Here is a 13,650-nt window from a genome sequence, read left to right on the forward strand (position 1 = left end):
TTGTGCTCATATATGCGTTAAAAACTTTTCCACATATAGCTATTTTTTATAACATGATTACTGACAATATTAAAAAAAATATAGTTTTATGATCATTTTATGTCAATTATGTTAACAGTCTTGTCTCGCAAATTGCTTTCTCATCCTTGTCCAAGTTGCTCATGGATAGCAGCACCTGCCAAAAATCTAATCATACAATGACAAAAAAATATATATAATAGGTGGAAGCTGTCATGTTTCAGATTCAATGGATTTTTTTTTTACTGACTGTACAGATGTTTTAGATGTTGTTTTTCATGTCAGAAATGAATCATGTCAATTGGAGGTCATCTCACAGATGACCTGATGTCTGGTCAGTGACTGAGGATTAGAGACATAATATGATCATACAATAATGTGTCTCTTTTCATATCCATGCAAACAGAACTTATTATTTTAAGCTCATATTATGGGTGGAAAAAGGTCAAGGCTTGTCCCACAAGATAAAACACAACATGATGAAATTGAATTTTCCTTCAGTTCCCTTTTGCATTGTTGTTTTTCACAACAACAAAAAAATGGAGAGGCATCAGAAAGCACAAAGGCTAGGAAAGAAAGGGGGATAGAAAAATAAGCAAAAATGCAAAAGAATGCATAAAAGAAAGGGTGCTGAAAAAACTGAAACAACAACCAAAAGAAAGAGTAAATCTTAAAAGATGTCAAAAAGCATGAAAGACCAAAAGAAAAAAAGAAAGAAAAAAAAAACAATTGAAAAAAAAAAATAAAAATAAAGGGCAAAAGACTAAAGAAAGAGCAAAAAAAAAAATCAAGAAAGTGCAAAAGTCAAGAAAAAGCAAAATAAACACATGTGAACAGAATACTGAGGCGAGCAGGATGCTGTGGATGAAAATGCCTTGTTGATGCTAGAGGTCAGAGGAGAATGGGCCGACTGATTCAAGCTGATAGAAGACAACATGACATCATGACTTTTGCGTAAACATATACGCCACTTTCGAGTCAGGTGGCGTGTCATCTCTACGCATTTTGAGCTATCCGCGTGTATCCGCGCGTATACGTATCTGTCTACGCCATTAACGTCCGCGTCATTCCGCGTGTCTGTACACGCAGTCAAATCTCCAGTCATAAATGCCATTAACCCCAGTGATGGTTAAGTTTAGGGACGGGGTTGAGGTAAGTCATATATTTATATAACGTTAAGTCAATGGCGTTCATAAACACGCTGAAAGGCGATTATGCGTCTTGATAGCACGCCAAAAATGGAAATACGAATTGGCGTGTCATACACACGCTACTTCATGAGATCAGGCTGTAGAAGAGCAACTTTGACTGAAATAACCACTCGTTACAACCGAGGTATGCAGCAAAGCATTTGTGAAGCCACAACACACACAACCTTGAGGCGGATGGGCTACGACAGCAGAAGACCCCACCGGGTACCACTCATCTACACTACAAATAGGACAAAGAGGCTACAATTTGCAAGAGCTCACCAAAATTGGACAGTTGAAGACTGGAAAAATGTTGCCTGGTCTGATGACTCTGAACTGCAATCAAGGCATTTGTCGATCGGAAAGATATTTTTGCCGTCCTTCCTACATGATTCGGCAAAAGTGTAACTTATCAGCTGGTTCTGACGGTCGTTAAGAAGATGGGACGTAATGAAAAGCCTGTGGTCGTTGTGGTTTCTCCTTTGGTCGCACTCATGGAGAAGTAAGTAAAAGAAGCAACACTCTTTATTTAACTTCTAAAATAAGTAAAGTTAGGCTACGTTCTTTAGTTGACAACTGTATGCAAAGTAGCTGACTTACTGTGTTGCTCTGATTGGTTGTAGGTTTACAGACTATCCTTGAGTGCAGAGTTGTTTTTTTTCCTGGTTCGGTTAAGACACGCCTCATAATCAAAGCCCTACGGAGGAGTTTCAGACTCATATTCTGACTAGAATATGAGTATGATGAAGTCAGGCTAAGTGCAAGACAAAGAACTACATAAAATAACAAGAAAAAGCAAAAGCAAGAAACTGCAGAAGGAGAAAAAAAAATCAAGAAAGAGAAATGAAAGGGAAAAAAAAATGACTAAAGTGTAAAAGAAGTACCTCTTATTTATTCAAGCACAGAGGCACATGAAGTGTCAGTGTAATTCCCACAAGTGCGGTCACAGATGGGCTCTGTCCCCAGACACCAGTGAGAGGAACCGTCCCCCTCGGGACCGTACCTTCAAAATGCAGGTCCCCGAAACAAAGCATCGGCCATTAGTTTCACTCACTCCACACCTGGCTGGCATGAGAGAAAAAAAGTGGTTTTCTATTTCATGTTGGACTTGTGCTTGAAATAAGGCCAATGTTGAGGGGACAACAATTTCTGAGAGTGGAATATCGCCCGTCTGCTTCTATGGAGAAAGGAGCCGCTACCTTCATGGCCCATGATAAATGAGAGCAGTCCAGAGAAAACGGGAAATAAATGCTTCAGAAAATATTGCTTTACAGAGCTCAATGGGCTGACTTCTGAAATGATCGTTATTTATGAGCAAAGGGCCGGCCAGATGACACGGAGAATTATTTTTAGTATATTTCATGCAACGGGATAGCAGTGGAAACCAGACGTGTACGGTCAGTACGAGAGATGGCTGGATTGGAAGGAGGGGTGAATAAAATTGGTCAGTGAGCAGAACAGGCAGAGAAAAAAATAGAAATCAATAACCAATCTACAAGAGAAAAAAAGGAGCCCTCGGTGTATCGTACCGAGAGGTTATCATAGCGGCGCCTGTAAATGAAGAGTCGAGCGGTTCCACAGGGTTAGCGGGGTCATGGAACGGCCGTCACCGTCTTTACGCTGCATAGGATACATTAATGTCTTTCCAGCTGCTATATGCTCAACACAGCAAACTGACAGCAACAATGCGTGTTAATGTGGTGACTGGCAGCAAGTGTTTCCACCTCAATGGAGATATTGAACACTGAGAGTTGTGGTTGATTAAACTAAATTCAGAAACTCTGTGCCTTTCGATGTTTTTCGATATTAAACTAATCTTACTTGGAGCTGTTATTTTTTACATGTCTTCAAAATGTATTTTCACAATGTTTCCACTATTCAATATATAGTTCCAATCAATGTAACTTAAGCTCAAGAGCTCAAATGACTACAGTAACTGCTTCCAGAGTAAAATAATAGAACAGAGTGAAATGAAATTAAATAGAATTAAATAAAATTATATAAAAGTTCAATGGAATAGAATTTAAAAAAATAAACAATAGAAATGGAACAAAAAAAAATTAAATTAAATTAATTGGAATAAAACAGAATAAAATAAAATGGAATGAAATTAAACAGAATTAAACAAGATTAACTGGAATAAAATGATAAATGAAATGAAATCAACTGGGATAAAATATAATGGAATGAATTGGAATGAAATTAAATAGAATAGAATGAAATGAAATGGAATTAAATCAAATGAGTCATTCTAAAAGAATAGAGTGCATATTGCCTGAATCATTGTTTGAAAGATATGTTAGATTTTCTAAAAAAATCTATTTGACTGAGGAAACCACAGTCTCTAACGTTATTCACATGTAAATATGTTATTAGACAATGGACAGATACACACACACATATTACAGCCTATACACTACATGCACACAAATCAATACACCACATGCCACAACACACACACAGACACACTCATTTTTTCAAGAGTTGACAGTTATGAAGTCATGTTAATGAGTTTCACTTCTCGGTTTAATCTAAATTAATATCTTATATAAACTAGATTGAGAGTCTGCCCTGATTATAAATTAAGAATTGGGGATGATCAGTCCTCTAAGAGTCAGAAAACATTTACAGTAGAATGATCAGGAATAATCCTTCAAAATAAGTCAACAAATCCGTTTACCTCTTTGTTGTTCACAAGCTCTGTTTCTCCATTTCTGAGATTTGAACTCTCCGCTTCAATCTCTGTGTCTTAAAGACTTTGTCAACGTAAAACGATATTCACAGCCCATTTTCCTAGCGTAATGTAATGAGCGCTTGGTAACAACGTCTTCACGAAAAGAGGATGAGAATGTTACATTTAGATAACGTGCACTGATAAATGTATTAAATTAATTAAATAGGGTCAATTTTAATTTTATGTTGACTTTGACCAGGGTTTCCGAAAGGTAAATTGAAGACTTTAAGACCTTTTTAAGACCAAGTAAAGATATATTTAATAACAGACTCACAGAAACTGCATATTTCTAGAACCTTTTACCCATTTCTTTAACAAATATACCACAAATGACCATATCACAAAGTCTTGAACCAAACCTTTCCTAATTCCTGGATGATCCACATTTTAAAGTCATTATAAAATGCAATACATAAATTCTAGATCAATGGCCCAACTTCATATATCTCATATGACTTTTTAACAATTGTTGAACAAATATTTTTATTGAACGCTGGTGTCTTTCATTAGAGGATTGTTGCTGTTGTTTTATAGTAGCAATAAGCCTTACAATAACCCTTAAGCATTGTAAAACTCATAGTTACACTCATACTGTGATTTTATAGCTTGTGTTTAGACACATAAAGAATAACATTAATATAGCTGTAATATTCTCTTGAACTGTTTTACCTCAGCTCAGTGGAGTGAGTCTCGCCGGATGTGACCTCAACTGCCTCCTGAAAGCTGGTTTGGACTGAATCCAGCCTTTCAACATTTCTTTTCATGCCATCCACTGGGTTTAGTGATGAAGACCTCACCACCTCGATCCTCGTGCGATCAAGAGCAGAGACAGAAGAAACAGCAGCTGTAAAATCCCCAGAGAGGAGAGAGGAGGTGTGAACCGCTCTGATGTGAGGAGCATCCACAAAAAGTTGAATTTGGCACAAGACCTTCTTAAGAGACTATGCCAAAGCTTGTGGGAGAGACACTTTAGAAATTAAGACGTGAGGTATCTATAGGAGGAAACAAGAAAGTCAAAATATCTAAAACATAAAAACAGAAAATAAATGGGTGTTTCTTGACTCCTACAGTGAGATATGGGTTTAATTATATGGAACTACGGTTCTATAAAGTGAACTGCTTCAAAATATAAACACATTTCAAAGGAAACAATAAGATATATTAAAAATTCTCAGAACAGCCATAAAATGTATTTATATATATATATATATATATATATATATATATATATAAAATACATTTTATGGCTGTTCTGAGAATTGTTTGATAAGAGATCCACTATAAACCTCTTACAAACATTTACCATGGTAAGCAGGTTTACACCTAAATATTATAGATACATAATAAAGTAATTGGTCTGTAATTGAAAAATAATATACTGATAATGTATACATTTCAAAAGTTTGGGGTCAGTAAGATTTTTTTTAAGAAATAAATAACGTTTTTGAGAAAATATGCTTTAGTATTGTTTAAAAAATATATTTAAAATCAATTTTGTATTCATTAAAGATTTGTTTTTTATATAAATCAAAAACATTAAGCTGTTTTCAACATTGATACTACTAAGAACAGTTTCTTGAGCAGCAAATCAGCATATTAGAATGATTTCTGAAGGATTTTTGACTAAAGTCTGGAGTAATGATGCTGAAAAATCAGCTTTCCATCAATAAATAAAAACATTCAAATATCAAGAATTATTTTAAATGTTAATATTTCAAAATATTACTGTATTTTTAAATATATGCAGCATTGTTGAAAGAGACTCAAAAACATGAAAAATATTTAAGCTTTTAAAATCTTATTAAATGCTATTATATTACTATTACAATTTAAAGGAATAAATAATCCATAGTAAAACAGGAGCTCCAATAATGACAAAAAGCACCATAACATCTTGCCCTCCATCGCAGCTTTCAAACCAAATTCATGTTTGCATCGTTTTAAATGTCACGACACGTCACATAAGGTTTGACGTCAATGACAATCGGTCGAGAAGTGAGAACTGATGACTTCTGATGTTGCTGATGTCAAACCTGACCAGCCGTATTTATATGAATATGAAGAAAAACTATTTTAGAGCTACGACAGAGCAAAACAGCATTTATGGAGCTCAGCAGCAACCGATGAACATTTTTTTTTTTTCACTTTTGCCTGAACTAGCCTATTCTTTACTTTTTTTATACTTCTTCTTACTGGGTCACAGTCTGATGGAAATGGTGCTGTTCTCAGCGACTGTCTCAACACAACAGTGTGAGTTGTGAGTCCCTAAAACAACTTTTTTATAAATTAATGATCTGGAAGAATGGGGCTTTATTAATGCTGTTCATTGATTCAAGTAATTTTTTGACATTTGAGTATAAAGTGTCTTAATTCAATGTGTGGTTGAACTTTCCTATTGGAAATTGTGGTGCCCTGTGACGTAAAAGGGTACCAGCTAACCACAACCAAGAACCAATGAGGTTCATTCTCGTGTTACGCAGCACGTCTGAGCTTCAGAAGAACCAATGAGGTTCATTCTCGTGTTACGCAGCACGTCTGAGCTTCAGAAGAACCAATGAGGTTCATTCTCGTGTTACGCAGCACGTTTGAGCTTCAGCAACAACCAATGAGATTGGCTCTTCTGTTAAACAGCACATTTGATGAACCTGTTCATCATATAAAGCAATTTTGCCTTTGTTCCATTCATATGGATTAGATATGATCTATGATGACTTAATTTTCTTTTTTTGGGTAAACTAACCCAACTAACTTTAAGCGTCTTGCTCAAGGATCAAACTTTCAGGTTCACACCAGCAACCTTAAACCATCCCAACTACAAAGAGGCTAGTGTTTTGCTAAGAAATACCTGCAGTAGAGTTTAAAAAGAGCAATGAAAACGAGTCCTGGCAACCTGCTCGCTAAGGATTCGGGGAATACAGACAAGCTTTTCAGTGCAACCTTGACCAGGGTGAGCTACTGTATAGAGGAGTGTTGCAGACCACACTACACCCCTTGGGCTGGACTGTGTCAATGCACAGCTCTCTTCAGGGAAAATGGACAGAAAAAGAGAGAGAGACTGCCAGTGGCAAAATGGAAAATGAGACACAGGAGGGAAAAGGGGGGAAAATGAAGGAACACAAAAAACCCAAAAGGCCATTTCAGGAAATAATGGTTCGATGAAACATGCCTGAATAGCTTGTCTTATGTTATTTAAGCGTTTTAATTAAAGTAAAAAATGCCCAGGCTATGGCTGTGGGAAAAATGAAACAGAACATTTACAAAATTAGTCAAATTAGCAAATGGGTCTTAATTTAATTTTGTATTGATATATTACATGACAACATGTCTGCCTTGGTTATTTTTAATATCTGTGCTCAGTCAAGATCTTGGTCCCATCTCAGTATGTTAGGCTTTATAGGTTATGTCATTTCCTTTACTTGACCAGCTTCAGAGATTCAAGAGTCCAGTTTACAATGAAGGAGCCACAATATCACCATTTATCTTTCTGATTCCAAATCAGTGTAGGCTGAAGATGTGGAGGTCTTTCCCTCAGAAGGATGAATCACTGCAGCATGAAGAACAGAATTTCCAGACCATTTCCTCCCTTTGATTGTGCCGTTATGTTCAGCCCCATAATAGATTGTTGTGTATCATAAATCTCTTCTTTTCCTCTTCCATCTGAGATCCTTTACACAGTGTAGCTTATACATTGTTTGGTATCTTAAATCTTGCCCAATAGATATATATTATTATTATTATTAAACAGGTAGAATTTAAATATGCATTGGGCTTTGCTATCCAGTCAGTCAACAACAACAACAAAAAAACAGCCACGCAATCCTCCTAAACAACGTCACGAGAGAGCCAATGCTTTATGATTTGCACCGAATATAAGTCCAAAAAGATAACAGAGACTTACAACAGCCACAGAGAAAAAATTCCTTGTGACAGTGTATAGTTTCGGATACTGTTCGCATAACTTAAAATACAATTTTGTTATGCTTGGATGCCAAATTATTTTGCTACTTTTTAACCATAGCCTCTGGAATTCTTGCAACTGTCAAGTTGAAAAAGCTTCTATCAGGCATTACTCAAATCTATACATCTGTAAGCATTTATACTGTACAGGCTGCTATGACAGGACACATATCAGACAGCAAAAGATGTCAGATCATGTGAAGACATTACATGAAGCCTCTGGGTGAATTTGACACTGACCTCTGACCTCTTTAAAGATGATCTGAGGGTTGGCTCCCAGAGAGAATGGCCCTGGAGGGAAGGGAGTCATTTTCATGCTCTGCTGGAAGGCATCTCTCTCTCTCTCGCTCTCCGTCTCATGCACGCCTTCAGGCAAGAAACACAACAAGAGTGATGTTATACTGGAGACTGGGGAGAGTTTTGTTCTTCTGTTACTCTCTGAGGTTTTTCTGTGCTGTGCGTCTCAAACTTTGAAAAATAAATTCCTATATTTGGGCATATCTCATTCCCCCTCTCTCATCTCATCCCATCCCCTTAATACATAAATAAATAATAAAAAGATATAAAGAAAGAAATATATTCTATATAAGAAATATATATATATATATATATATATATTATTATTATTATTATATATAAGAATATTCTCATTACTGTAATGCAAAATCTACAGTGGTCAACATTCAAAGTTGACAAAGAAAAATTCATCAAAGTTATAGATGAATTTTGAACAATACCTGTTCTTTTCTTAGGACAACTTTGATGAACTTTGAAGCATAAATAATTGTAGCATTACTGTAATTTAAAATAAAAGATTAAAAATATAGATGGAATAATGTAATATAATATAAACAATATAATACAATAATATAATTTAATACAATATAATATAACAGTGTTTCCCATAAATCATCATTAAATTATTATTTTTTTTTTTTATTTCTTTTCTTTTTTTGTGGCAGTCAGCCACAATGTCAACATTGATCCCGCACCCCTCTAGAGGACCATCCATCACAGTTTCACAAAAATCCTGTGGAAAACACTGTATGATATAATATAATATCATATCATATCATATAATATAATACAATACTGTATAATAATATAATAAAATATTAGCCTAATGTCACAACGCAAAAAAATACTACATTTTCTTCATGCAATGTATTATTATTAATATTTATTTTATTTTATTTTTATTTTTTTTTTGCTTTTGAGAGTTTGTAGCTTTGAAATCTACAACTTCCTCAAACTGTAAATTATTATTTTCTTGAAAATTATGATTAAATAAAATGTGCAATAAGTATATTATTATTGCTGTAAGGGGCTAAAAACAAAAGTTAAAAATTTGCTCTATCCCGGTAAGAGTCAATTAGGATACAGCAACTGACAGAAAACACCATGCACAGATAATGGCACCTCCTAAAGTTACAAAACAACTTTATGTTCATGGAAGAAAATAGCCCATCTCTGTTATATTCACTCTTATGATAAATCAAACTCTCAAAGTTGTAAGCACCTCACGATTGTTTTCCCCTATCAGTCCCAACAATGACAGTACGACATGGTAATGTGCCCAATATGCCAGCTCAGGTAAACTAAATCTGATGCCATTTTAAAGTTGGTGAAAGCTTTTTTGTCCATTTAGACCCATCTGCACTGTACTTATGAATATTAGCAAAGATAACATTCCCATAAAACTCCCACATTCTGGCCACAGCGACAAGACACAACACAACAATACGTACAAATTGAGCTGCGTGTAAGAATGCTTCTCGTGAAGAAATGAATAGCAGGTATGAAATTGAGGGTGTGAACTCATTTTGAGATGCCGATGTGGCCGTTTGTCTCTGCGCGCAGCACACACTGCGTTTGCTCGGAGCCAGTCTTGGCGTACACTATTATCCCAGACACCCTTCAGAGCTAAAGAGAGGCTCTCAAAAGAGCAGGGACTGCTGACGGCAAGACATGCTAGCACAATTTCTCGACCACATGAGCACCAAAGGTGATGAAATGAGATTCAGTCAAACGTAATGATGGAGATGTCAGGCACGGCGGTTCATCGCTTTGCAAAACAGTACACGCAGGGAATAATAATGAGGTTTTGTTGTTGTAGGTAATTAGTGTGATGTGGCTAACTCTCGTTAACTTAGCCTTCAGCATAAACGGACATTTTGTTATGCTTCACATTACAGTGCCCGAGATATATGTGACATGTACATTTAGTTATTTACAAGCTATTCCACCAAATAAATACAATTATGCCATATTCATGTTCTAAATCCCATACGCACCAGTAAATAAAAGTTATTTGAATTTTATGCTAATACACCATCTTGCTAAAAGCCACTTAAATGGCCTTGTGATCTAATACTTAAGGACTAAGGACTGTAAATAATTAACATTAATTAAAACAATGAAAACAACAGAACAATCCACTAGAACATTCAAGATCGTGGGAAATCTAGTCAGGTGAAAATGTATTGATCATATTTTTTACGGTTTTTGAGTGTCGGATCTGATTTTTCGGATCAGCAAAAAATAAATAAATAAATAAAATTATATATATATATATATATATATATATATATATAATTTTATTTTATTTGTTTATTTATTTTATTTTTATATATGAAGAGTTCAGATGCAAAAGCCTCTAAATGCCATTTGAAATTTTCTTCTTTAATGATGATTTTTATCAAGCTTGTATATTTAAGTTCAGTAATTTCACTTAAATGGCAATGATAATTACATATTAATTGTTATTTAAGTGAAATTACTGAACTTAAATATACAAGTTTGATAAAAAATCATCATTAAAGAAGAAAATTTCAAATGGCATTTAGAGGCTTTTGCATCTGAACTCTTCATATATTAGTGCTGTCAAACTATTAAAATGTTTAATCGTGATTAATCGCATTAATGTCGTAGTTAACTCGCGATTAATTGCACATTTTTATCTATTTTAAATGGCTCTTGATTTCTTTTTCTCACATTATTTTTTTCTCATTTTAATGCTCTTATCAACATGGAAAAGTGGATCAGCTTGCTTTGTGCAAATGTTTTTTATTGAAAACAATATTGTCATATACTGTGTTCAATTTCACACTAACATTCTCACTTGGAGCAAATAATCCATCACACAATAAAATACTGTCCATCAATAAAAGGGTGAAAGAAATACTGACGAGGTCCTGATATTGAAGAGCGGGCGGAGAATTAGCATCATCTGTGTGTGTGTGTGTGTGTGTGTGTGCGCGCCATCATCAAGTGGTATTTCAGACTGGATGTGCTGCGATCGCGATGATGATAGCTCAGTTCACAACGACAAAACATATAAACGTGCAAATATATATAATGTAACTTATTTTTCTTTAATCACTTACAACCCACTTTAAGTAATTTGAAAGATACCACATAAAAATTCTAGCATTTTACATGAATTACAATTAAATACACAAATTCCAAGCATAGATAAATACAAAATAAATTTACAAATAAATATTAAGGTACAGAAACGTATTCATTAAATGTAAAATAACACTATAGTGTTCACTGTATAAATTAAGTATAGATTAATCTTTGTTAAAGATGTGTTTTTCAGATTTGTATAGGCTGCTTTAGACCTAATGAACAGATCCAATATCATGATACACATCCGATTTCTTTCTCAACAGTTTAAGTTCACTTAAGACATAACTAACTGACTGTTTACGAGAATACTTGCAGAGGTGCGTATTTTTACATAATTTTGTGTGTATGTGTTCATTGAAGCGCAAGAAGCGAAAGAGGAATCGATTCAGAGTTTGCACACTATCTGAAATGTGCCTCTCTCTGTGTGTGCACGTAATCGAGTTCTCTTTCACCACTTCTCTCACTTGAATGGTTTAAATTGCATGAATTGTAAATTGTCAAGAAAAATTTAAATGCAATCCATTGCACCCCTAGTCACAACACCATTAAATGTAATTCATTTTCTAAATGCATGTTATAGATCTTATTGAGAATTCACCCTTACATCCATTTAATTTTTTTACATGTTTTTTCCAATCTAATTCTTTATCAAAAAGCCACTTTTCCACTGTCGGCCCAAACCATTTTCTTTGCTTAACCGTGCCATTTTGTGACAATCTGGCTCAGCCGAAATGGATATGGTTTCATTTTCCACTGCAAGGCTGATAACAGAGCTCTTAGGAAGTGAATACAGCCGTCAGTCATTGCCTTGGTAAAACAAGAGTTCCCGGACAATATCAGATGTAAATAGGGACCGTGTTGGAGGATGATCAGATATTTCTTTTGATTTTATTAATAATTTGTGCTTACGTCGCTCAAATAGCGCACTTAGAAACGTAGCCAGGCAAAAAACAAATGACCAATGTCATAACTACACTTTACACTGAAACTGGACTTCACTGACGTACAGTACACGCAGGACTTCTTAATCATTTAGTCTGCAAGCTCACGTTTATCTGTTAATGGCCACATCTAAACATCCAATCAACAACCCAAGCACAGAATAATCCCACCTCCAACTGTTTTTACTTTTTGATAATCCATTACACACTTGGATACATCAGAATACAGAAGAAAAAAATTTGCTACTCCCATTTCATCGTGACAAAACAATTGTTTTACACTGCATCTTGCAGTCTAACAAGGCTGCCTCCCTTCTTCCTGTCTGCATAAATGTTGGTCAGTGATATTTAAAACCAGAAATAGGAGAGAGAAGATGAGAGCATAGGGAAATCAGCACATTGAATAGGTTTGAGGGAGCACTTTGGTGTATGTGTGTGTAGATGTTTTCCTGGGATTTTCAAGTCCTTGGTCAAGGGTAATGTCAAACGTACCTGTTTGTCACTGTTGACTCTCTATCATGGACAGCAAAGGCCGTGTAAGCAACGGTGTTCAACACGCTGAAATGCTGAGGCAGGAATCAGGATTGGTACGGTGCCAAAACCCACAGGGTGGAAAGAAAGCCTCTCTGTTCCTCACAGATCTTAGTGCCTATAGAACAAAACAAATTCAGAACAAATCTGCAGCTAAAATAAACACAGACGATCCATACAAATACATGAATGCATGACCAAATAGACCATGGGTCACCAAACTAAGGCCCGCGGGCCGAATCAGGCCCGCCACACCCCTTTGACTGGCCCCCCAACCCCTCTGCCCCCCACTACTTGAACCGGCAATCCCCAAAAGTCGTCATGGCCTATTTTTTTAAATTGCTTTTTGGAAAATAATAACATGTCTGCATTTGGTATTTTGTTGTTTACTGAGCATGCTCACCTGGATGGGCATAAGAGCTGACTAGTTCTATTACTCATGTTGTTGTTATAATTTCAATGTTTATTTATTTATTTTATAGGCCTATTTATTTGACCTTTATTAAGTGCTGTACACAATTATTATAAATAGTAACAGGCCTACCTATAATTTATAATTTTTCATTCATCCTTACCAGTGCCACTCACCTCAACTAGGCAGATGTTTCTTACCTTGACAGGTTTGATGTTATTTGTATTCGAAAATAAATAAATGGAAAATCTGTGGTATTTCAAATTAAAACAAAGTGTGAAGACTCGATTACTACTTTTGCAAACAACTATTAATGATAAACAAATATGGCTGTGCCAGGCTAGTAATCTCTACTATGAGGCCTGCTGGTGGTCAGTTTGGTCTTGGTCACACAATTCTATTTTATATAGCCCCGGCCCCCCATCACAGTCAGGAACGATAATGTGGCCCCCA

Source organism: Pimephales promelas, chromosome 18 (genome assembly GCF_988280905.1).
Source record: "Pimephales promelas chromosome 18, fPimPro1.hap1.1, whole genome shotgun sequence".
NCBI lineage: Eukaryota > Metazoa > Chordata > Actinopteri > Cypriniformes > Leuciscidae > Pimephales > Pimephales promelas.